This window comes from Salvelinus alpinus, chromosome 13, assembly GCF_045679555.1.
Source record: "Salvelinus alpinus chromosome 13, SLU_Salpinus.1, whole genome shotgun sequence".
Classification (NCBI taxonomy): domain Eukaryota; kingdom Metazoa; phylum Chordata; class Actinopteri; order Salmoniformes; family Salmonidae; genus Salvelinus; species Salvelinus alpinus.
The window spans coordinates 7805928-7828830 of NC_092098.1; the positions used below are offsets into that span (position 1 = coordinate 7805928).

A 22903-nucleotide genomic window follows, 5' to 3' on the forward strand; every position below is an offset into this window, starting at 1 on the left:
TTATGACAGAGGGACTGTTTCTTAGAAACACTAAAGCCTGAACATTTGATTCCTCCTGCACCACCTACCGTATTCACAATGAGGAACGAATTACAGTACGCGGCATAATCTTTGGTTCTTAACACGCGTCTTGTTTTGAGGGTAGGATTCAAAGTGGGTCTGAGGTGCGGAACCACAGGTGTGACTTCAAAGCACACCCAAGGCACACAGATGGATGGAGTGAGACTGCAGCATTGGATCGTACAATTTGCGTAATACAACCCTGAAGCACATTGCTGTTATGTCTCTTTTGACGGTTAACAGACGTGGATATTTTAGTCTGCTCCTCTTTCTGACCTGTTCTCCATGCTGTGTGTGTGCATGACTGCATTTCCTGTGGAATCATCCAGAAGATACCATGGTATACGCGCACTGCGATCATTAAAGCTGAATTTAGACGTGGCCCTAACAATACACAGGAAGGAATTGGGTAGACAAAAATTGGAGAAAAAAAAAAAATATGAAGATATATATTATATTTTACACATAGTGATGAATTATGTTTTATTGTCACATCAGCTAGGTACTGTCAAATGGGTTGTTTTACCTGGTCAGCCATAGTAGTACAGCACCCCTGGGGGAAAGGAGGGTTAAGTGCCTTGCTCAAGGGCACATCGACAGATTTGCCACTTTGTTTCCTCAGGTATTCAAACCAGCAACCATTCGGTGACTGGCCCAACGCTCTGATGGCTAGGCAACCAGCCGCCCTAAAATAAACACGTTTCGTCAGCGATAATTCATATGTTCACAATTCTTTATCTGTTCTGAGAACTTTGAATATCCTGCACTGAAGGAAGAGGAGATTAGGGGAAGAAAAAGGACATGATGTGTGATTGTTTTCTTCAGTGCTGCGCAGCGATATTAGATTAGGGCTTGCTAAGGGCACACTACCACACCTCCTAGTTTGATCATGTGCATTAGAAATGAGAAATTCTGTCTGTCCCTCTGTATATATCTTCCATCTGTCCATAAATCTATGCGGTGTCTCGGTGGCCTTTAACAAATCATAACATGCAGGTTCAATCGCTGTGTCACAGGCCAGCACTGTGTTTAATTGTGTTTCTGTCCATTTAAAAAGGTGGAGGACAAGCCATGTTAAAGTTCTTGGGAGGGACCGTGTCCCTGTTGAAAGAAGCACAATGTGCCAAACGCCTGGCTGAACACATGCTTAAAAACCCCTCAACACATCGTGGTGTTTTTACAGTGAGTGGGATTCTTGTCTGTGGTAGGAAAGGCTTACTGGGAAATGAGTATAGATGACGCCCCTTTACTGTATATCTCAGCAAGTATGCGATGTATCAATAAAACAGGGCTGATGATTTCCACAGAGATACACACTCCATTTCAACTAGAATTGCATCCCATTTTTCCCCGTTGCAGATGAGTCTTTTCCGCATGAATTGTGCATTTAGTTAAAACACAGCTGACTGATCTCCTGCAGACTAAATATGTACAACTGTGCCATCGTCTCCGGTGTGTCAGAGCGAGAACGGCACACACAAATCCCACCGTCCACCCTGGAGTCTGGCTCATACTTAGTTTGACTATGGAGATGCAATGTTTACGTTGAAAAGATAATGGCAAACTTACCGGATGCAGATTTTCTACATTGTCTTTTTCTTTGCGTTTTTTTCCCCCGCCAGTCTGGTAGCTCCTAGGTTGTAATAGTGATTGGGTGGTCCTGTTACAATCAGTATCTCCATCCTTACCCTCCTCCCCACTGTGGGGGAAAAGAACAAGAGCAAAGCTGATTATCCAAGAGGTTTACTCTGGCATCCAGTGTTCAGGTAAGAGGCAGGGAAATGACTGGGTATCTTCTCTCTGTGTAAGTAGCGGGGTCTGGGGTGTTCTACCTCTGTTCTGCTATCCTGTGCTGCGTCTCTCCCCTCACAGCTTGCCGCGCGCCACTCGCTCCCCCCTGATTGGCGGGGCGGCAGGGCCGGGGGCTCGCCGTGCATTTGCTACGGTTGTCATGGTGTCGAACGGAGTGTAGTCACGGCGGTGGCGGCGGCGGGAGCCCTTCTCCAACCCCTCTCTGTCTCGCTGCGTTGTCAACACTGCCAGCTCCTCTGCTCTTCACATCAGACTCTCCTCTTTGGCTCTTTGCATTCTCTCTCTCTCTCCTTTCTGCACCCTCCCTCTCTCTCCCTCCCTCCTCCCAATCTCCCCTCATTTATCTCCAGCACCAGCCTCCTCTCCCCATGCACCCATTCTTCTCAAGTATCTGCCTCTTTCGTTGCAGTTGATGTCAGCTCTTCCTTCCCGGCTCGCCAAATTGCGGGTGCAATTTGTCATCCGAGGCTAATCAAGGATCAAGGGATTTGACATGGCTTTCCCTCCCCACCCGTCATCACCAATCCTGCAGAGTTACACTGCTGCAGTTTCCCATTCTCATGCATAGTCAGTACACAAACCTGTCTGGAGTGTAGTGTACCTTGAGTTGCAACTAACCACACCGTCATTTTGCTACCCGAATCATGTTAATTGAAAGGAGGCCCCACGTGTTCTGGTGACTCTCCACGTGGATCCAGTTCCATTGTGGGGGTGAATGGAGCACCCTTGGAATGACAACAGGAGAGAGGATACGTGCCAGCGATGTGCTCAGCCTCATGGGAAACAAGACCGACGTGCAGGGAGCGGGGGTTAGCATTGATTCACTGTGGTGTTCATTTTCCCCAGTCAGATGACATTTACATTACATTTAAGTCATTTAGCAGACGCTCTTATCCAGAGCGACTTACAAATTGGTGCATTCACCTTATGATATCCAGTGGAACAACCACTTTACAATAGTGCATCTAACTCTTTTAAGGGGGGGGGGGTTAGAAGGATTACTTTATCCTATCCTAGGTATTCCTTAAAGAGGTGGGGTTTCAGGTGTCTCCGGAAGGTGGTGATTGACTCCGCTGACCTGGCGTCGTGAGGGAGTTTGTTCCACCATTGGGGTGCCAGAGCAGCGAACAGTTTTGACTGGGCTGAGCGGGAACTGTACTTCCTCAGAGGTAGGGAGGCGAGCAGGCCAGAGGTGGATGAACGCAGTGCCCTTGTTTGGGTGTAGGGCCTGATCAGAGCCTGAAGGTACGGAGGTGCCGTTCCCCTCACAGCTCCGTAGGCAAGCACCATGGTCTTGTAGCGGATGCGAGCTTCAACTGGAAGCCAGTGGAGAGAGCGGAGGAGCGGGATGACGTGAGAGAACTTAGGAAAGTTGAACACCAGACGGGCTGCGGCGTTCTGGATGAGTTGTAGGGGTTTAATGGCACAGGCAGGGAGCCCAGCCAACAGCGAGTTGCAGTAATCCAGACGGGAGATGACAAGTGCCTGGATTAGGACCTGCGCCGCTTCCTGCGTGAGGCAGGGTCGTACTCTGCGAATGTTGTAGAGCATGAACCTACAGGAACGGGTCACCGCCTTGATGTTAGTTGAGAACGACAGGGTGTTGTCCAGGATCACGCCAAGGTTCTTAGCACTCTGGGAGGAGGACACAATGGAGTTGTCAACCGTGATGGCGAGATCATGGAACGGGCAGTCCTTCCCCGGGAGGAAGAGCAGCTCCGTCTTGCCGAGGTTCAGCTTGAGGTGGTGATCCGTCATCCACACTGATATGTCTGCCAGACATGCAGAGATGCGATTCACCACCTGGTTATCAGAGGGGGGAAAGGAGAAGATTAATTGTGTGTCGTCTGCATAGCAATGATAGGAGAGACCATGTGAGGATATGACAGAGCCAAGTGACTTGGTGTATAGCGAGAATAGGAGAGGGCCTAGAAAGTTAGATGACGTTACCTGTACAGAGATGGCTGGCTTGTGGCACTGCAGATGAAGCACACAGGAGACAAGGGGCTCTAGAAATGCTTTGGCATGCACACTCAAGCACACACACACACGCACACTTGCTAGAAACAATAACAGGCCAATTTAGATTCAGTATGTCACTGACATACCATTATCGGTCTCTGCTGTTTAAATACATTGTCTGTCTTTAATAAGAATGAAAATGTCCTGCCAGCGGGGATTCTTCAACATGAAGAAATCGCATCGCTTCCGTTCGACAAAAAGTAATTATTTTGTCGTTCTTTGAAGGACTCCATCCTAAACCCCTGATTGATTACCCATATTAACGATTATCATCGAATATCCATAACACTTGGGGATTCTTCAATAGCATAAATACATATCTCTGGTTCATCTGCAATCCAGCCAACCACACCCAGTCAATAGAGTGATTAGTTTAACTACTTGATGAATGAGACAATCCTGTAATTAGAAATGGGAGATGTGGGTTAGTCATCAAAACAAGATTCAGCCTGGCCTGTGGCTAAGTTGTCTTCCCCGTGGTGCCGTTTCCTCATTAATATCTCTGCGTCTTGATGACTTGTGGGTCTGGACATTCATAATGTATGGGTCTGTTCTCTAATTTATTCCTGTAGAAATAAATCCCGCATGATGTGGCTCTCTTTGTTTGTCTGACGCAGGAAAGACTTGTTTCGGGTAAACAAAGAGATTTAACGACAGACGCATTAACATTAATAGGCCTTGTCTCTTTTGCTTCTTCAACGCTGTCAACTCCGACTTATTATTAGATTATTAGTTTGACTGTTATGTTTTTTTTTAAAAGACAGGGATCTAGGGAGGAGGACAAGAAGAGTGAAGAGAGAAAAAGGAAAAGAGACAGAGCTCCTCTCAATTGTAAGAGGGTGGCGACACGAGATGCTAACACAGTGTGGCACACTGCGACAAATGGCTATGCTGTCATGGGCGCACAGAAGCTTTCCTGCATTCTCTCTAGTCTACGCTGGTTTAGAGTGGTTTGTATATGAGCATCTGAAAATGTTAAGCAGCTTCTGGCAGAGAGCAAAGCGCACACACACAGATTTTAGGATGATGAGATGAGAGCTCTATCCCAACCCCCCCCCCCCTCCCAGTCACTATTTTGATTGATCAATTATCTTCTTATGCTGGACACATTTCTATGGTGATTGTGAGCTATCATGGCTCAGTCTGATTAGAAAGCATTAGGTTTGTGTGCTGTATCCACGTTTGAGCATGCAACGACAGACTTTTAGATGACCATTCCAAATCATTGTACAATGAACTACACCACAAGAGAGAATAGCATATACATGACATCAGCAGTGTGATGTAACTACAGTGACTTGCGAATGTATTCACCCCCCTTGGCATTTTTCCTATTTTGTTGCCTTACAACCTGGAATTAAAATGGATTTTTGTGGGGTTTGTGTCATTTGTTTTACACAACATGCCTACCACTTTGAAGATGCAAAATATTTTTTCTTGTGAAACAAACAAGAAATAACACAAAAACACAGAAGATTTGAGCGTGAAGAACTATTCACCCCCCCCCCCCCCCCAAAGTCAATACTTTGTAGAGCCACCTTTTGCAGCAATTACAGATGCAAGTCTCTTGGGGTATGTCTCTATAAGCTTGGCACATCTAGCCACTGGGATTTTTGGCCATTCTTTAAGGCAAAACTGCTCCAGCTCCTTCAAGTTGGATGGGTTCTGCTGGTGTACAGCAATCTTTAAGTCATACCACAGATTCTCAATTGGATTGAGGTCTGGGCTTTGACTAGGCCATTCCAAGACATTCAAATGTTTCCCCTTAAACCACCCGAGTGTTGCTTTAGCAGTATGCTTAGGGTCATTGTCCTGCTGGAAGGTGAACCGCCGTCCCTGTCTCAAATCTCTGGAAGACTGAAACAGGTTTCCCTCAAGAATTTCCCTGTATTTAGCGCTATCCATCATTCCTTCAATTCTGACCAGTTTCCCAGTCCCTGCCGATGAAAAAATTCCCCACAGCATGATGCTGCCACCACCATGCTTCACTGTGAGGATGGTGTTCTCGGGGTGATGAGAGGGGTTGGGTTTGCGCCAGACATAGCGTTTTCCTTGATGGCCAAAAAGCTCAATTTTAGTTTCATCTGACCAGAGTACCAGTTTCCATATGTTTGGGGAGTCTCCCACATGCCTTTTGGTGAACACCAATTTTTTTCTTTAAGCAATGGCTTTTTCTGGCCACTCTTCCATAAAGCCCAGCTTTGTGGAGTGTACGGCTTAAGGTGGTCCTATACTCCAATCTCCGCTGAGGAGCTTTACAGCTCCTTCAGGGTTATCTTTGGTCTCTTTTTTGCCTCTCTGATTAATGCCCTGTTTGCCTGGTCCGTGAGTCTTTCCATTTTTTAATAATGGATTCAATGGTGCTCTGTGGGATGTTCTGTGGGGCTGAATACATATGCACGCACCACTTTTCCGTTTTTTAGAATTTTTTGAAACAAGTTATTTTTTTCATTTCATTTCACCAATTTGTACTGTTTTGTGTATGTCCGTTACATGAAATCCAAATAAAAATCGATTTCAATTACAGGGTTAATGCAACAAAATAGGAAAAACACCAAGGGGGATGAATACTTTTGCAAGGCACTGTATATAAACCTGCTAGGTAGGTCACAACACTGCCCCTGGCTCAATATATGTGAGAAAATTCCACCAAACCCTCCATCTTGTTGATTTATAATCAACAGATTACATGTCTCTTTGAGAGCCTGCTGATATTACAAAGGAAATTGAGGAGTGATGGAGCATTTGGGTGTTGGGGGAAGAGGGGGAGTGTAATGGAGAGAATAAATCTAAACAGAACGGTGGCAATGATGTAAACGTAATTGTGCTCTGCACCACCTAACGGCCACGATAACGTGTAGAGCAAATGGACAACGGTGGCGCTATTCAGTAACACCTTTCTCTCCGCTGTGGCACTTTCAGTGCCATGATACAGTACTTCCTATCATTTATTCAACGTGATGTCACTAGTACTCTCTATTATATCTCCACGTAAGTGACCCGGCAACAACATGAAATACCATAGTGGTGCTTCTGGTTCTACTTCAAGTCAATAGACTTTTATGAGATTTAAACAATCATCGGCAATGTGGGAAGTGTCTTCAAATGGCATTTTGACCTGGGACGTGCACTGGTTATCACACCAGGTTTCCACACACAATTACAACGCAAATACAACCCAAATACAACCCAAATGGCTGCAACTTCAGCCTATACAGTAGGTGTGTGTGTGTGTGTGTGTGTGTGTGTGTGTGTGTGTGTGTGTGTGTGTGTGTGTGTGTGTGTGTGTGTGTGTGTGTGTGTGTGTGTGTGTGTGTGTGTGTGTGTGTGTGTGTGTGTGTGTGTGTGTGTGTGTGTGCGAGAGAGCGAGAGAGAGAGAGAGACTCGGTAGATGCGTGAGTGTGCACTGATCAGATAGGACCCAGGGAGTACGGGAGGATACCCGGGCAATGTGGGCCTGTAATGACAGAGGTAAGGCGGCGACACAAGGCCCAGAGATCAATAAAGCCATTACACACTCAGCTGTGGACAGCAGCCATCGGACAGCAGCAGCAGTCTCACTCTGACGGTCCCTCTGCACACGCACTACCAAAACAACCGAGAGCTTTCTGAGATCATCAGCATGAAACGTACGTTTCAATTACCCGTCCTAGTCCCAGGATGACGTTGGCCATGTGAGAGAGGAGGAGAAGATTGATCAGTGAGGCCAGGTCTTAATCTCTTGTTTTGGTCTGCCTGTGCCCTTGTCCTGGTAACCTCCCACACGCAACTGGGGGGAGTTTCCCAGTGGAGGCTGCTGAGAGGAAGACGTTTGATAATAATGGCTGGAATGGAGTGAATGGTGATTGATACCATTCCATTGATTCCATTCCAGCCATTATTATGAGTCGTCCTCCCCTCAGCAGCCTCCACTGGAGTTTGCATATGGCAAAAGGTTGTGGTTGATGGATTAAAATCTTGTGACGCTGATATCGGCTAGCAGTCCTTTGGTTCACGTCGTGCTGATCGCGGCGCTGTCCATGGTCCTGAATCTTCCAGCGCCAATATCAGCACACAAAAAGGATTTCCGCAGACTAGTAAAGGCCAATTATACTCTATAGAAAAGGACCCTCCGGAGCGTGTAACAATTTCGTTTTTTTGTCACAAAAGGGCAGTCCCATTGTACCACCTATCTCCACTCTCCTGGATGCAGGTCCCTAGTGGATGTGGAGTGGTCAAAAAATGTGGAGTGGATGTACCGTGTTGATGACTCTGTGTTGTCAGTGTCTGTGATGCAAAGGTATTTTTGGAGGGCCGCGCAGGCCTTCACAGTGGTCTCAGCTTTCTCTGGGGCAACCTCTGGGTCTCGTCTCAGGATCCTCCGACGTGCAGCAAGGATCCCAAAGCAGTTCTCTGAAATTATTCTGGCTCGTGAATAGCGGTAGGTTGTAAATCTTCTTGGCGGCTTCAAGGACAGAAGAACCTTTGGAATGAAAGAAGCGTTTCCATTAGTATTGAACAGGAACATGAAGGCTATCGAATGTGTACTGTAACAACTGTGTAGCCTATGCTTTGGACATAGTTCCCCCATCCTGCCAGATCACTTTTATGTGAGCCATATAACTACAGCATCTATATTGGTATACTTTTTACATCATATGGATATAGTCACATGTACAATATTTAGCTATCTTACCTGGATATGGTCGCATCAGGTTTACCCTCAGAGGGAATGCCTCGTCTCCCACAAAGACATGTGGGCTCGATGTTTGGGTGCCCGGCAAGCACTCGCCTTGGTAGCGGCAGCTGGCCTGCAATGAGTTGGGAGTCGAACTTGTTTCGTGAGAAGATACCCGCATCTCCCTCCTGCACACGAGGGCCTCGCTCTTTATACCAGTCAAGAAAGTCTATACTCTTTCAAGTGAAATCATCAAACAAACAAGAGAAAGTGTATCAGACATTCATGTGTAACAGTCATATCCCCAGCTGAGACGTTCCTGTGGTAACATTCATGGTAACCGTTGGGTTATAGGTGAAGACGTACGGTATACGCCATAAATTGTAACGCTACAAGAAGTATCTGTAAGAAATTAACACGTGTAGCTTCTGAGTTTGCTTTTGTTCATTGAAGTTTCTCGAAAAGTCTGTGTTCACAATGCGGCAAATGATAACAGAAAAGTAGTGCCTGATATTTGTCTAGCATTACGAAAGTAGACACAAGTTGGAAGTCAGAAAATGTATTGAGGATGGTTACTGGTGTGCTATTAAATGGCCTGCAAATTATACGAAAAGTAAAGTAAAAACAAATTGGTGTGAATATGGGAGGGAGCCCAGAGCTGGTGTTTATAATGGAGATTACATATGTATTCTCCATCGTCCTCTCTTGCCGTGTTCAGTGGGCGAATTTTCTCCGTTGTATTTTTTTTCCACCTCCTGAGTAGTAAGAGCTGTTCAAGCTGTATCAATTGCAATTTATAGAGAGACATGTTTGGTTCTGCTTCTGTGGCTAAACAGTAGCCTTGAAAAGCATGGAACACCAGCCTACCCAGACATGTAGCTAGCTAGTATTTGTCAACAAAAAAGCATATAAACACTGGATCTGAAACTTCAAATGTTGTCGCTAGCTACTGTCAAGGAGTGCCTCCCTCCCCCTAGTGGACATCCACTACACAAGGCCTATCTTGCTTGGTCAGCTACTCTGGCTCCCCCTAGTGGATATCCACTACACAAGGCCTATCTTGCTGGGTCAGCTACTCTGGCTGCCCCTAGTGGATATCCACTACACAAGGCCTATCTTGCTGGGTCAGCTACTCTGGCTGCCCCTAGTGGATATCCACTACACAAGGCCTATCTTGCTGGGTCAGCTACTCTGGCTCCCCCTAGTGGATATCCACTACACAAGGCCTATCTTGCTTGGTCAGCTACTCTGGCTGCCCCTAGTGGATATCCACTACACAAGGCCTATCTTGCTGGGTCAGCTACTCTGGCTGCCCCTAGTGGATATCCACTACACAAGGCCTATCTTGCTGGGTCAGCTACTCTGGCTGCCCCTAGTGGATATCCACTACACAAGGCCTATCTTGCTGGGTCAGCTACTCTGGCTGCCCCTAGTGGATATCCACTACACAAGGCCTATCTTGCTGGGTCAGCTACTCTGGCTGCCCCTAGTGGATATCCACTACACAAGGCCTATCTTGCTGGGTCAGCTACTCTGGCTCCCCCTAGTGGATATCCACTACACAAGGCCTATCTTGCTTGGTCAGCTACTCTGGCTCCCCCTAGTGTATATCCACTACACAAGGCCTATCTTGCTTGGTCAGCTACTCTGGCTGCCCCTAGTGGATATCCACTACACAAGGCCTATCTTGCTTGGTCAGCTACTCTGGCTCCCCCTAGTGGATATCCACTACACAAGGCCTATCTTGCTTGGTCAGCTACTCTGGCTGCTCCTAGTGGATATCCACTACACAAGGCCTATATTGCTTGGTCAGCTACTCTGGCTGCCCCTAGTGGATATCCACTACACAAGGCCTATCTTGCTTGGTCAGCTACTCTGGCTGCTCCTAGTGGATATCCACTACACAAGGCCTATCTTGCTGGGTCAGCTACTCTGGCTGCCCCTAGTGGATATCCACTACACAAGGCCTATCTTGCTGGGTCAGCTACTCTGGCTGCCCCTAGTGTATATCCACTACACAAGGCCTATCTTGCTGGGTCAGCTACTCTGGCTGCCCCTAGTGGATATCCACTACACAAGGCCTATCTTGCTGGGTCAGCTACTCTGGCTGCTGCTAGTGGATATCCACTACACAAGGCCTATCTTGCTGGGTCAGCTACTCTGGCTGCTCCTAGTGGATATCCACTACACAAGGCCTATCTTGCTGGGTCAGCTACTCTGGCTGCTGCTAGTGGATATCCACTACACAAGGCCTATCTTGCTGGGTCAGCTACTCTGGCTGCTCCTAGTGGATATCCACTACACAAGGCCTATCTTGCTGGGTCAGCTAGTCTGGCTGCCCCTAGTGGATATCCACTACACAAGGCCTATCTTGCTGGGTCAGCTACTCTGGCTGCCCCTAGTGTATATCCACTACACACGGCCTATCTTGCTTGGTCAGGTACTCTGGCTGCCCCTAGTGTATATCCACTACACAAGGCCTATCTTGCTTGGTCAGCTACTCTGGCTGCCCCTAGTGGATATCCACTACACAAGGCCTATCTTGCTTGGTCAGGTACTCTGGCTGCTCCTAGTGGATATCCACTACACAAGGCCTATCTTGCTTGGTCAGGTACTCTGGCTGCTCCTAGTGGATATCCACTACACAAGGCCTATCTTGCTTGGTCAGCTACTCTGGCTCCCCCTAGTGGATATCCACTACACAAGGCCTATCTTGCTTGGTCAGCTACTCTGGCTGCCCCTAGTGGATATCCACTACACAAGGCCTATCTTGCTTGGTCAGCTACTCTGGCTGCCCCTAGTGGATATCCACTACACAAGGCCTATCTTGCTTGGTCAGCTACTCTGGCTGCTCCTAGTGGATATCCACTACACAAGGCCTATCTTGCTTGGTCAGGTACTCTGGCTGCTCCTAGTGGATATCCACTACACAAGGCCTATCTTGCTTGGTCAGCTACTCTGGCTGCCCGAGGCCCTAGGCTCTAGTAGATTCAAGCCTTGTTTACATTTGTATATGATCACATATATCAATCTATTATGCGTGGGAATACCTTGGAACAGATTTCCAAAATTAAAATCAGTTGTAGATGATTTACTTGTGTTTTTATGTCTAACACCAACAACAAAATCGGCCCGCCAGTTGGGGAACCCTGGTGTAGGCTAATACATTAGTTTCGCATCACAAGTGACCACAAACTTGAAAGATGAGATTCACCAAAATGTATTCCAATACAATATTTGCCCAATCTAGGACAGCTACAGTGACGAAGACCAGGTCAGCATACTCAATGTTCCCAGAGCCAGCAAGATTGGGAATAGCTCAAGTCCTCCCCTTGTTTCGCTGATCATCTGCACTGATGTTTGGATGCATAATAATGACCTGAGGAAAAAGCAGCATCTATAGTGATATTGGATGCTGAAGCGTCATTACCATAAATCAATGCGGGTAAAGTGAAGGACTTGGACACAGTCAGCTGCTAGGTTGTTGATTGATCGGACCATACCCTTGAACCCTTCTACAGACCCATAGGCCGATCAGCATGTAGGCTACAGATTGTATCTTTAGGCACCGTAGTCAATGATCACACCAAATACAATAACATGCGGCACACTTTCACCATCTGTGATTTATATATGTACTGCACTTCACATTGGGAGAGACCCAGTTTTTCTGGTGTCGCAGTGAAATGGTTTTTCAGAGAACAAACGAAATTCTGCAGGCACAGAGTGAGAAAAAGAAGATTCAAATTATCTTCCCGAGCAAAATCAATTCTGAGGTTGATGCGTTTCTGTCCCAGCCTGTTTCACTTCTCAAATTCAGACGTTAATAGGCTGCTGTGATAGATCATGACATCAACAGAATATTTAATGCACTGTGACTTTTGAGCGTCACAGACCAAGATTTCTATGTTGGATTGTTCTTATCACAAAATGGAAACAATGCTATCACTGTCGCTGGGAATGCAAATAAGTTCTGCAATATCTAGAGTAGCTACACGGGCAACATTAGAATGATTTCCAACCTCACAATAACTCACTGCAAATTGATCCAGCATACCCAGGCAGACAGACTGTATGTCATCTAGTGATGAACAGCTTCCTTTTTTACCTCTCGCATTTGCTGTGTTCACGTTTTGAAATACGTTTGCTGTGCCAACCTATTCACAAGAGCTGCGTGTTCAATAATATATATTTTTTAAATGTAACCTTTATTTAACTAATTGAAGTGTGAAATCTCACGTATTGTCACGGATCCCTCGGGAACTTTCATTGCGCACACCTGGCCCCTATTCCCACGGATTGTATTTGTATATATGTGCCCTTTGTTCACCATGGTAAGGTCGAGTATTGTTACTATGTCCGTTGGAGCGTGTGAGTACCTGTGCTGTGTGTTTTGGCTTTCATGCCATTGTGGATTGCGCAGATGATTACGGGTCTCGTCCCGTGTGATAATCATTGTGCGTGTGTGTTATTTATTCGAGGTACTCCTCGCTCTTTAGTTTTGGGTTTCTACCCTGTGTTTTTGTTACGTGTTTTGTTTGGTCTTCGTCCCCGTGCCTTTACACGGCACGCCATAATTTGGGTGAACTAAAAACCCATATTACGCATTGCTGCGTCTGTCTCCCGAATCATTCATACCAACATGACACGTATGCTACCAATAAAGCATGTCCTAAATTCTCACACGTGCTATCTATTAAGCTTGTCGCCAATGATATACTCTAACCCAAATTGAGAGGTGACATTACTCCGTGCCTCTCTTTCCACTCTTGATTGTGCACAGGTGAACGAAATGAACAGGACTCCCTAAAAGACGGAAGTGTGTAGACAGTGAGCGTGCCTCTCTCTCTGTATCCAACAGTGTGGACATACAGCTGTCCGGTGGCCACCTTCTCCTAGGACCCAGAGAGACCGCATTCACTCCTGTCTCTGAACACTCTTCGCTCCTAACACAAATAACAAACTAAAGTGTAGTACTCTTTTCCTCTCACCCTCGAAGTTATCATTTACGTATCAAAGCCACTTCTGTAATGATTATGCCGGGTATGAGCTAACAATGTGATGAAGATATAGAAGCAAAAGGGAATTAATATGGGGGAACTGTGATACCTACCTGACTCGGATACTTACACTGCCTTCTTCCTGAGGACGGACCTGAAAACTCCCTTCGCGGAGACTGGAACCTGTGGAGAGAAAGAGAATCAATGGAGAGCTATGGAGAAAAGCCCTAACTAAAAGTGGAGGAACTGACAACCGTGGGCGGACTCAACTACATGAATGTTGACTGGTGAAAATTCAGATTACTGTTGAAGTATGGGTTTTCCGCAAGTGGAATTGCTATTTTTGAAAAGAGACTTTTAAAGAGACATTTTCCAAAATGTTTCTCTAAAAAAACTATGGCTCATTGTGAAACTTGCCTGGTTGTTGTTCATCCTCTCCAAAATTGCACTGGGGCACAAAATAACCCCAGTTTTCCCATATCTGACATTTGGCGTAGTTGGCAGGATGCTCAATACGTCTTTGATGAACGAGCAAGGTGAACAAAATAATGCAGCCCCCCAAACAAGCACTCTGTTAATGCCATCGATGATGGGAGCGCCATGGGTTCCTACATTTAAAGAGTCATATAATGAAGATTCGTATGAAAAATGGCAAGGCCAAATTCAGTTTATGATCCGATCACAAATGCTGACTCCACAACAACAGCTGGAGTGTCTAATGCATGCATTGAAAAGGGATGCAAAAAGAGAATTACTTATCTTATCTTGCCCGCTGTTGTCAGTCCTAATGTGTCACTAATGTGTTAAGTTCCTCGTACACCAGGTTCACCAGTAGCACATTTTTGGGCGAAATGGCGGCTACAGCGGCTACACCCTTCGCCTGAAGGAGCTGGCAAAAAGAGTGGAGCAAAAGACAGGGGAATCTTTAGACACCCGGTTCGTCAAGAACTTCACCAACAACTTTGTCATAACCCTATATGTCATTTTCAGATGCCACCCAGGAGGGCCATAACTTGGAAGGAGGTGGCCAGGACATCCATGGGGAGGCTCAGTGTGCTGCGGTTGGATACCAGCCAGAGAAGGGCAACCCCCGTGCCCACTAACATGGAGCAATGGGAGGAGAAAGTATGAGCAGACACGGGATCTCAAGTACCACTGTTCAGTGAATCTTTCATTCAGAAGTGGATCCAAAACCAGAAATGGTATTACCGAGGACATCGACTGGTTGACTTTGAAGGCTGCTAATGGGCTGTCCATAAGTGGGGTACGCAGTCTTGAATTTTGAGGTAGGAGGGGTGAAGATACTCGAACGGGGAGTGATCCTGGTACAAGATGACTAAGAATGAATGCGCTAGGAATGAATGCGATAACCGCCTGCTGGCGAGAGCTCTTTGGAGCGACTCCCATTCAACATGTTCAGTTTTAGACCGTCATGAGACCAGAGACCTGGAAGGAGTGAGACAAAGCCTTCACCCTCTACAACAAAGTCCAAGTGGCAGAACGAGGGGAGGGAGTACGCCGCACTCTCCGCCACCGGCCGCAATCACTAGTCCTCAAGATGGTGGTATGGACTGAGGTATGTGGCCCCTCTGTGATACAACCATTTTGTGGCCTAGTGGAAGGGATGGAGGATGGCAGATCTCTCTGGCCTTGGTTCATATTGAAGGAAACCAATGCCTGGTGAGAGTACAGAATGTTAACCCATATCCCGTTGAGCTCCCTCAGCCCTTGGCTACCATCCATTCCATCAATCCAGAGGAGATCAGAGGGGAAAAGGACATCACCCTTAACCCAAAAGGGCCCCACACTATAGAGGTGGAAGTGACCAGTGCTACCCCAGAAGTAGCTGTGTTAGTAGACACGCTGCCAGCAGATGTCCTGGAAGGGAAGGACTTGACCCCAGCTCAAGCTGAACAACTCTCAGACCTGCAGAATGGGCCCAGGTGTTTTCATGTCACGAAGACGACTTTGGCCATACAGGCACTGCCCCACCCAGCAGAGCATGGTTCCAGCCCAACCCCCAGCACTCTACCAGGAACTGTGCAGCCTTTTGAAGCAGATGCTGGATGGAGGAGTGGTGTGTGAAAGCACTAGCCCTTGGGCTGCACCTATTGTCCTGGTCAAGAAGAAGAATGGTACATGGCGTTTCTGTGTTGACTACAGAAAGTGCAACGCAGTGACTTACAAAGTTGCCTACACCCTCCCCTGGATCGAGGAGTCCTTAACCACCCTTAAAAAAGCTGCCTGGTACTCCACTCTTGACATCACCAGTTGCTACTGGCAAGTGGAGGTGGAACCCGGAGACTGGGAAAAGACTGCTTTCACCACTGTTTGAATTTTGAGCAGATGCCGTTCGGGCTTGTGTAACATGCCAGCAGAGACTGATGAAAAGGTGTCTGGGGAACCAGGTAGGAGAATCATTGCTACCATTGCTACCTTTTCTACCTTTGACAATGTTATTGTCTCTTTCCCAGACTTCAAAACCCACCTGACCTACTTGGAAGAAGCGTTGGAGCGCCTCTGGAGCCATGGATTGAAACTACAACCCATTGAAGTGTCACCTGTTCCAGAGGCAGGTCACTTACCATGGGCACATTGTGGGTACCCAGGGTGTCACGCCGGACCCTGGTAAGGTCGAAGCAGTAAAGGAATGGGTTACCCCTACCACAGTGACTCAGGTAAAATTGTTTCTGGTCTTTGTGGGGTATTCTCAGTGATTTATCCCCAAGTTCTCCATGATTGCTTATCCTCTCAATAGGCTATTCAAGGACCAGGGGTCCAGCACACAAAAAAACAGGGTCCCAGTACAGTGGTCACTAGAGTGTCAGTCTGCTTTTGATACCTTGAAAGTAACCTTTTGCAACACCCTGTTATGGCATATGCTGACTTTTCTCTCCCTTTCCGGCTCTATGTAGATGCAAGCTTCCGGGGGGCTGGGGGTTGTCTTGTCTAAAGTGCAGGATGGACTGGAATGGGTATTCACGTACGGCAGCCGAAGCCTGATCCCAACTGAGTGAAATTAGCAAAACTACAGCTCCTTCAAGTTGGAACTGCTGGGACTGAAATGGGCGGTGACAGAGATGTTTAAACCTTACCTGTGGGGCTCCAATTTCACTGTGTACACTGACAATAACCCGCTTGTCCATCTGCATACAGCCAACCTCGGGGCAGTCAAGCAGTGCTGGGCCACACAGTTGGCAAAACTAATAGTTCAACATCAAGTACTGTCCAGGAGCCCACAACATCAACGCCGATGTCCTCTCTAGGCTTCCAGAGCAAGGAGGTGAAATGACACCCCAGACCCAGTTCATTAGAGGGACTTCAGTAGAAGGACTTCTAGAGCAAGGAGGAGGCGAGTGAGACACCCCCGGCCCAGTTTGCTGGAGGGACTTCAGTAGAGGGGGACCCCCCAAACACATGGCCTTGGAGTGTTTGGCAACAGGCCGACAAGAATAATGGGATCACTGTCAGACCAGGGCAAGCCCTTGGACAGCCCAGCACGGCAAGCACCGCCCCAGCCAACCAAAATTTTACTGCAGGAGTGGAACCTGCTCAAAAGAGAGGAACCGTGTGTGTGGTGAGTAAACCTGTGCCCTTTACCCATGCACCAATGCTTCCAGTGTCAACTAGTGCCCCAATGGAAATGGTGGCCATTGATTACGTCTCCCTGAGTCGCCCAGCCAATGCATGTCTCTACTTACTCGTGATGGTTGACGTGTTTTCCAGGTACGCATGGGCGGTGCCCACAAAGGACCAGACGACCCACACCACAGCTCGAGTACTATGGAAACACTTCTTCCAAATCGTTGGTTGCCCCAAGCATCTTCACAGTGACCGAGGGGCAACTTTCGAGTTTGCATTGGTCAAACAGCTGTGTCCATTGTATGGTTGTACCAAAACCAGAACCAGCCCATGCTGGCCACAAGGTGAGGGGGCTTGTGAAAGAATGAACCAGACACTGTTGACTCTGTTAAACACATGGAGTGAAGAAGGGCGGGCCCATTGTGAAGAACAGCTACCAGCTATTCTTCAAGCCAACAACAATACAGTCCACAGGTAGACCGGGTACACCCCACACTTCCTAATATTTGGTAGACATGCACGATTGCCTATTGAATGTACTCTTGGAGTCCAATTTTCCCAGACAGGTGGATCCACGGACCAGTGGCTGCAGCGTCATCAAGAGGTCCTCCTGGAGACCTATGAGAAGGTGGGGAAGACAACCCGACAACGGCAGGTGTACGACCAACAACGTAGAGACGACAGGCCACTGGCACCACCCTTACTGCCCGGTGAGCATTTACACAAAAGGCCTATTTTTGAAGAGAGACTTTTAAAAGTCATTTTCATACATTTTTCTAAGTCTTGTTCATTGTGAAACTTGCCCGAAATTGCGCTGGAGCACAAAAGAACCCATATCTGACATATACAGTACAGTATGGAGGAACAAAGGAGTAGGAGAGAGCCCATTAGTTGACGTGGTCGTATTCTATGGCCTGGATTAAAGATGTCCTTTTAATGCAGTAAGTAGAAAAGGCCTTGGGCATAAACCACATCTGTGGTTTATAGAGCAAAACAAAAGTCTGTGTCCCGTCGTTATGAAGTTGATTGTCAAGTACTAATTAACAATTTTACTGTAAGACCGGGAATGATTACAGGGATGGCATCCACCTTGTCTTTGTTATTGTGTATACATGGCATTGTTACAGCCATAAAAGGCCTGTATGGAAATGAAGCATCCCAATGTTTACAAATACTTAAGCCTTTCTGTCAGCTTTCAGTAATACCCTAATTATTGAGTAACACACACCCACTAACTAATATCACTCCTTCTCCCTCTTCATGTGGTCAAACGACTGACCTTGACATGAACAAAGGAAGTCTTCCCTCTTCATAAGGGAAATCTCCACGAAGCTTATGGGCACTATTCCTGTCCCCCTGTCTGTTTGAGGACCTTCTCCCTGCAACATAGAGAATGTACATGACATCCTGCTTATGCAATACACTCCACAATTCATCAGTTTCTCCAGGACTGTAGCAGACCGGCGGTGTTGTGCAGACTGAAGCATGGCTCTGACCTTTTGGCTATAGCCTGCCTAGATGGCCGGACACTCTGAGGAAAGCCACCTAACTACTGGTGTGCATGGCCAAAGAGCTCTATTTTCACGTCATCTGACCATACCACCACCTGGAGGTGGCACTTGGATTGGAACCGGTGCTATGGTCATATGGCATGAAAATAGAGCTCTTTTCCACGCACACCAGTGGTGGGTTTGGTGTTTAAAAACTGAAGCAGATGCAGAAAAGTACCTCATACCTTCTGTAAAATATAGTGGTGGATCTTTGATGTTATGGGGCTATTTTGCTTCCACTGGTCCTGGTGCCCTTGTTAAGGTCAATGGCATCATGAACTTTACCCAGTACCAGGATATTTGAGACAAAAACCTGGTTGCCTCTGCCAAGAGGCTGACACTTGGCCGAATGTGGATCTTCCAGCAGGACAATAACCCCAAGCGATAATCAAAATCCACAAAGAAATGGGTAATTGAGCACAAAATTGGAGTTTTGCAATGGCCATCTCAGTCTCTGGACTTGAACCCCATTGAAACCCTGTGGTTTGAATTGAAGAGGGCAGTCCGTAAGAGCAGATATCAGATATCAATCCAAGATCCCTCCCAACGTGTTCTCCCAATCTCATAGAACATTTTTTTTAAAGGTTCAGTGTCATTATCCTCACAAGGGGAGGGTGCTAAAGTACTGAAAACAGGGGTGCTAATAATTTTGACTCATACTTTTTTTTAAATATTTTGTGTTACTTGTTAAACTAAATCTCTTTCTCTGGGCAATTGTATTAGCATAAAACAATGTCATTTTCCAATTTCTTTGAGCCTACAATATAGCTCAGTATTTGTATTCATTATTTTAATATTTTTTGCTCATCTTTATTAAGGGTGCCAATAATTATGGACCTTCCTGTATATCATATTTTATTGTGGGCCTCAGTCTCATCTTCTCAATTACCACTGCAATTTCTCTAAATCCTCCAATGTCCTCTGGCTGACATTGTCATTGGATATTGATGTGATACTACACCTGCCCTGGTTATACAACATAAACATTCTGTGTAAACCTCCAGGTGGCTCTCCTTTACTTTCAGCATCAAGACATTACTCTTTAACGTGGACGAAACTATACACTAGTTCCTGTTAGTGTATTGTACAGTACGATGCAGGTATATGATGGTACATAGCAGCAAAGCCAGGCTTCTTTTCTACGAAGAGGCAGATAAATCAAATGTCTTGAGCAGCCTCTGTAAAACCCTTTCTTACATGTAAACATTCAATAGGTGACTGGGTGTATTAGCTGTCTATCAGTGATGGTATGTAATGTACAGTGCTTTTGCCAAATGGTCAAAGTCTCATAGACAGTACCAATGACTGATGAAGGTCTGGACTCTGAAAGGAGACATCAGGGTTAAAACATTATATGCATCATCAAAACCCCACCACATGTCGATATTTTATAATAATAATAATCATAATAATAATAATAGTATACTTCATCAACTCTCTACCCAGATGAGAAAACAGGGCAGATAATACTGCAGTATGACACCAACATCTCCTTTTCATTGAATTGATTTTCTTTGATGCCGTGGTCAAATAAATGGGAGCTTCTCGGGGGGGGGGGGGGGGGGGGGCTATAGCAGTGAACGCTGTGCAAAGGATGGGCTAATGCGTCCCCTTCTGCTGAGAGAGAGAGAGAGAGAGATGAGCCACACAGAGAGTGCGAAAACAAGAAAGAGCGAGAGAGAGAAAGAAAGAGAGAGCTCCCTCTGGTGGAACCGTTGTGCTCTAAGTCTACATTAACAACATTACGCACTGGAAAAATATATAAACGTAACATGTGAAGTGTTGGTCCCATGTTTCATGAGCTGGAATTTTCCACATGCACTAAATGCTTTTTTCTCTGAAATGTTGTGCACAAATTTGTTTACATCCTTGTTAGTGAGCATGTTAGCCTTTGTCAAGATAATCCATCCACCTGGCAGGTGTGGCATATCAAGAAGCTGATTAAACAGCATGATCATTACACAGGTGCACCTTGTGCTCGGGAACAATAAAAAGCCACTCTAAAATGTTCTGTTTTGTCACACAACACAATGCCACAGATGTCTCAAGTTTTGAGGGAGTTTGCAAGTGTCATGATGACGGCAGGAATGTCCACCAGAGCTGTTGCCAGAGAATTCAATGTTAATTTCTCTACCATGAGCCACCTCCAACTTAATTTTAGAGAATTTTGCAGTACGTCCAACTGGCCTCACACCCGCAGCCCACGTGTAACCACGCCAGCCCAGGACCTCTCCACATCCGGCTTCTTCACCTGCGGGATCATCTTTTGTGGTGAAAAAAATTGTGATTGGCTGGGCCTGCTCCCCTGCCCAGTCGTGAAATCCATAGATTAGGGCCTTATTTATTTCAATTGACTGATTTCCTTATATGAACTGTTGCGTTTATATTTTTGTTTAGTATACATTCACATGCTCAACAAAACTGTGTTTATTGAGTGAAACAAACATGCTTCTTTCTTACTACAGTGTAAGAGTATTGCATTTGATCTATCCCAAAGTTGAAACTTGGTGGACAGTTGATGTGAACCCACTGCATTTTGAATGCGCTGAGGTAAATGATGACATGTCCAAAGGGGTGTCGTACGAAGCAAGCTATATCTACTCAGGGTTTTCTAAAGCTAACCAACTTCAGTTAGCTTCACATTCCAGCTCAGGCATCATCCGTGGGCCTACTGCGACAGTGAATATTGCTCGTCCGCCAGCCTCTTAACTTTAGCAGGCTTGTAACTGCATGTGCATGTCGCACATGGCTAGTCAAACGCCAAAGCCTTTATTGAGACAATGCTGAAAAATCTATCTAGCCGCTTTTTCGTTTGTGTCGAAAATGAAAGTTGTCTTGCAATTCAGCAGGCTATGGTGTGAAATAGGCTTTTAGAAGTGCCCTCTTTATTTTAATACTTATTGTTAACGCCGTCTTTGGTGTGCTTATCAATGCACAAGCACCTTCCTATCAATATTTGTTTTATTAAGTCATACAGAAGTTTAAAATGCATTCTGACATCACCAAACGTGTACGTTATGTTTTTTTACACAAAACAAACATTTGATTAATATTCAAAAGGCACTCGCACATCTGAGCGTATATTAATAAGCTTATTAAAGATCAGTGATACTATTAAGAGCAGTGTGCGGTTTCCTTTTTCAAACATTTGTTTAATAAAATATTTAATCAGTCATCTTCCTCAAATGAAGGGGATGGGAATCTGATTTCTTTGTTCCTCAACTCGCGGCTTCATTCAAGGTAAGTGGAGTGAGCCGTGAGTTAGCCTGCCCCAGAGGCTAACTCAGGTTAGCCTGAGTTAGGTTTCGATGCCATAGAAATGTACCTGGCTAAAAAGGTGAGCCACTTTTGTACGACCGGTTATCCGGAGACCAACTCAGAGTTGACCAAAGTTACCTCGCTAACTCCTCAAACCTGCTTCGTAGGATACCCCGCTTTCACACTGTCAGCAAAGAAAATATCAGACGACCAGTTCGTCTGCTGACCTGGGAGAAGAAAAAAAGCTAGGAAAGGTTTGAAGAATTTGAACAGTCAGCTTGAAAACAAATTCAATACAGTGTTCCCATGACCTAACATCTCTTTACTTAAAGTTTGGATTGGATTCAGATGTTCAAAAGAACACATTGTTGTCCATTTCATACATACAGTAGCTTCTCCGTCATGATAAAGGCATAGTACTTGACTTGACTGTAATATTCACTAAGTACACCAAACATTAGGAACACCTTCCTAATATTGAGTTGCATCCCCCGTTCCACTGGATCGGAATCAGTGGAATGGTATCAATAAAAATCTAACACATGGTTTCCAGGTGTTTGATGCCATGCCATTATTATGCGCTGTTCTCCCCTCAACAGCCTCCACTGCTCAGAACAGCCTCAATTCGTCGGGGCATGGACTCCGGTGTTGAAAGCGTCAACATGGGCCAGGATGGGCCAACGTGGGCCAGGATGCTGGCCCATGTTGACGCCAACGCTTCCCAATCCCACAGTTGCCAAGTTGGCTGGATGTCCTTTGGGTGGTGGACCATTCCTGGTACACATGGGAAACTGTTGAGTGTGAAAAACCCAGCAGCGTTGCAGGTCTTGACACAAACCATTGCGCCTGGCACCTTCTACCATACCCCGTTCAAAGGCGCTTACATTTTTTGTCTTGCCTATTCAGCCTCTGAATGGCACACATACACAATCCACGTCTCAATTGTCTCAAGGCTTAAAAAT

At 46.1% G+C, this 22903-nt stretch overlaps 1 protein-coding gene across 2 annotated transcripts in view; it reads right to left on the reverse strand.

Moving 5' to 3' along the window:
* LOC139538051 (short transient receptor potential channel 5-like) overlaps positions 1-2456 on the reverse strand; it is a 37209-nt gene extending 34753 nt beyond the window's left edge. The window contains exons 1-2 of one of the 2 annotated variants that reach the window (XM_071339985.1): positions 1893-2456; positions 1630-1759 (exon numbers count right to left, since the gene is read on the reverse strand). The gene's annotated coding sequence lies outside the window, so the exon portion shown is untranslated. Of the gene's footprint in view, positions 1-1629 lie in introns of both variants that reach the window. The other variant, XM_071339984.1, reaches the window with a different exon arrangement.
* Between the last annotated feature and the right edge of the window lie 20447 nt (positions 2457-22903).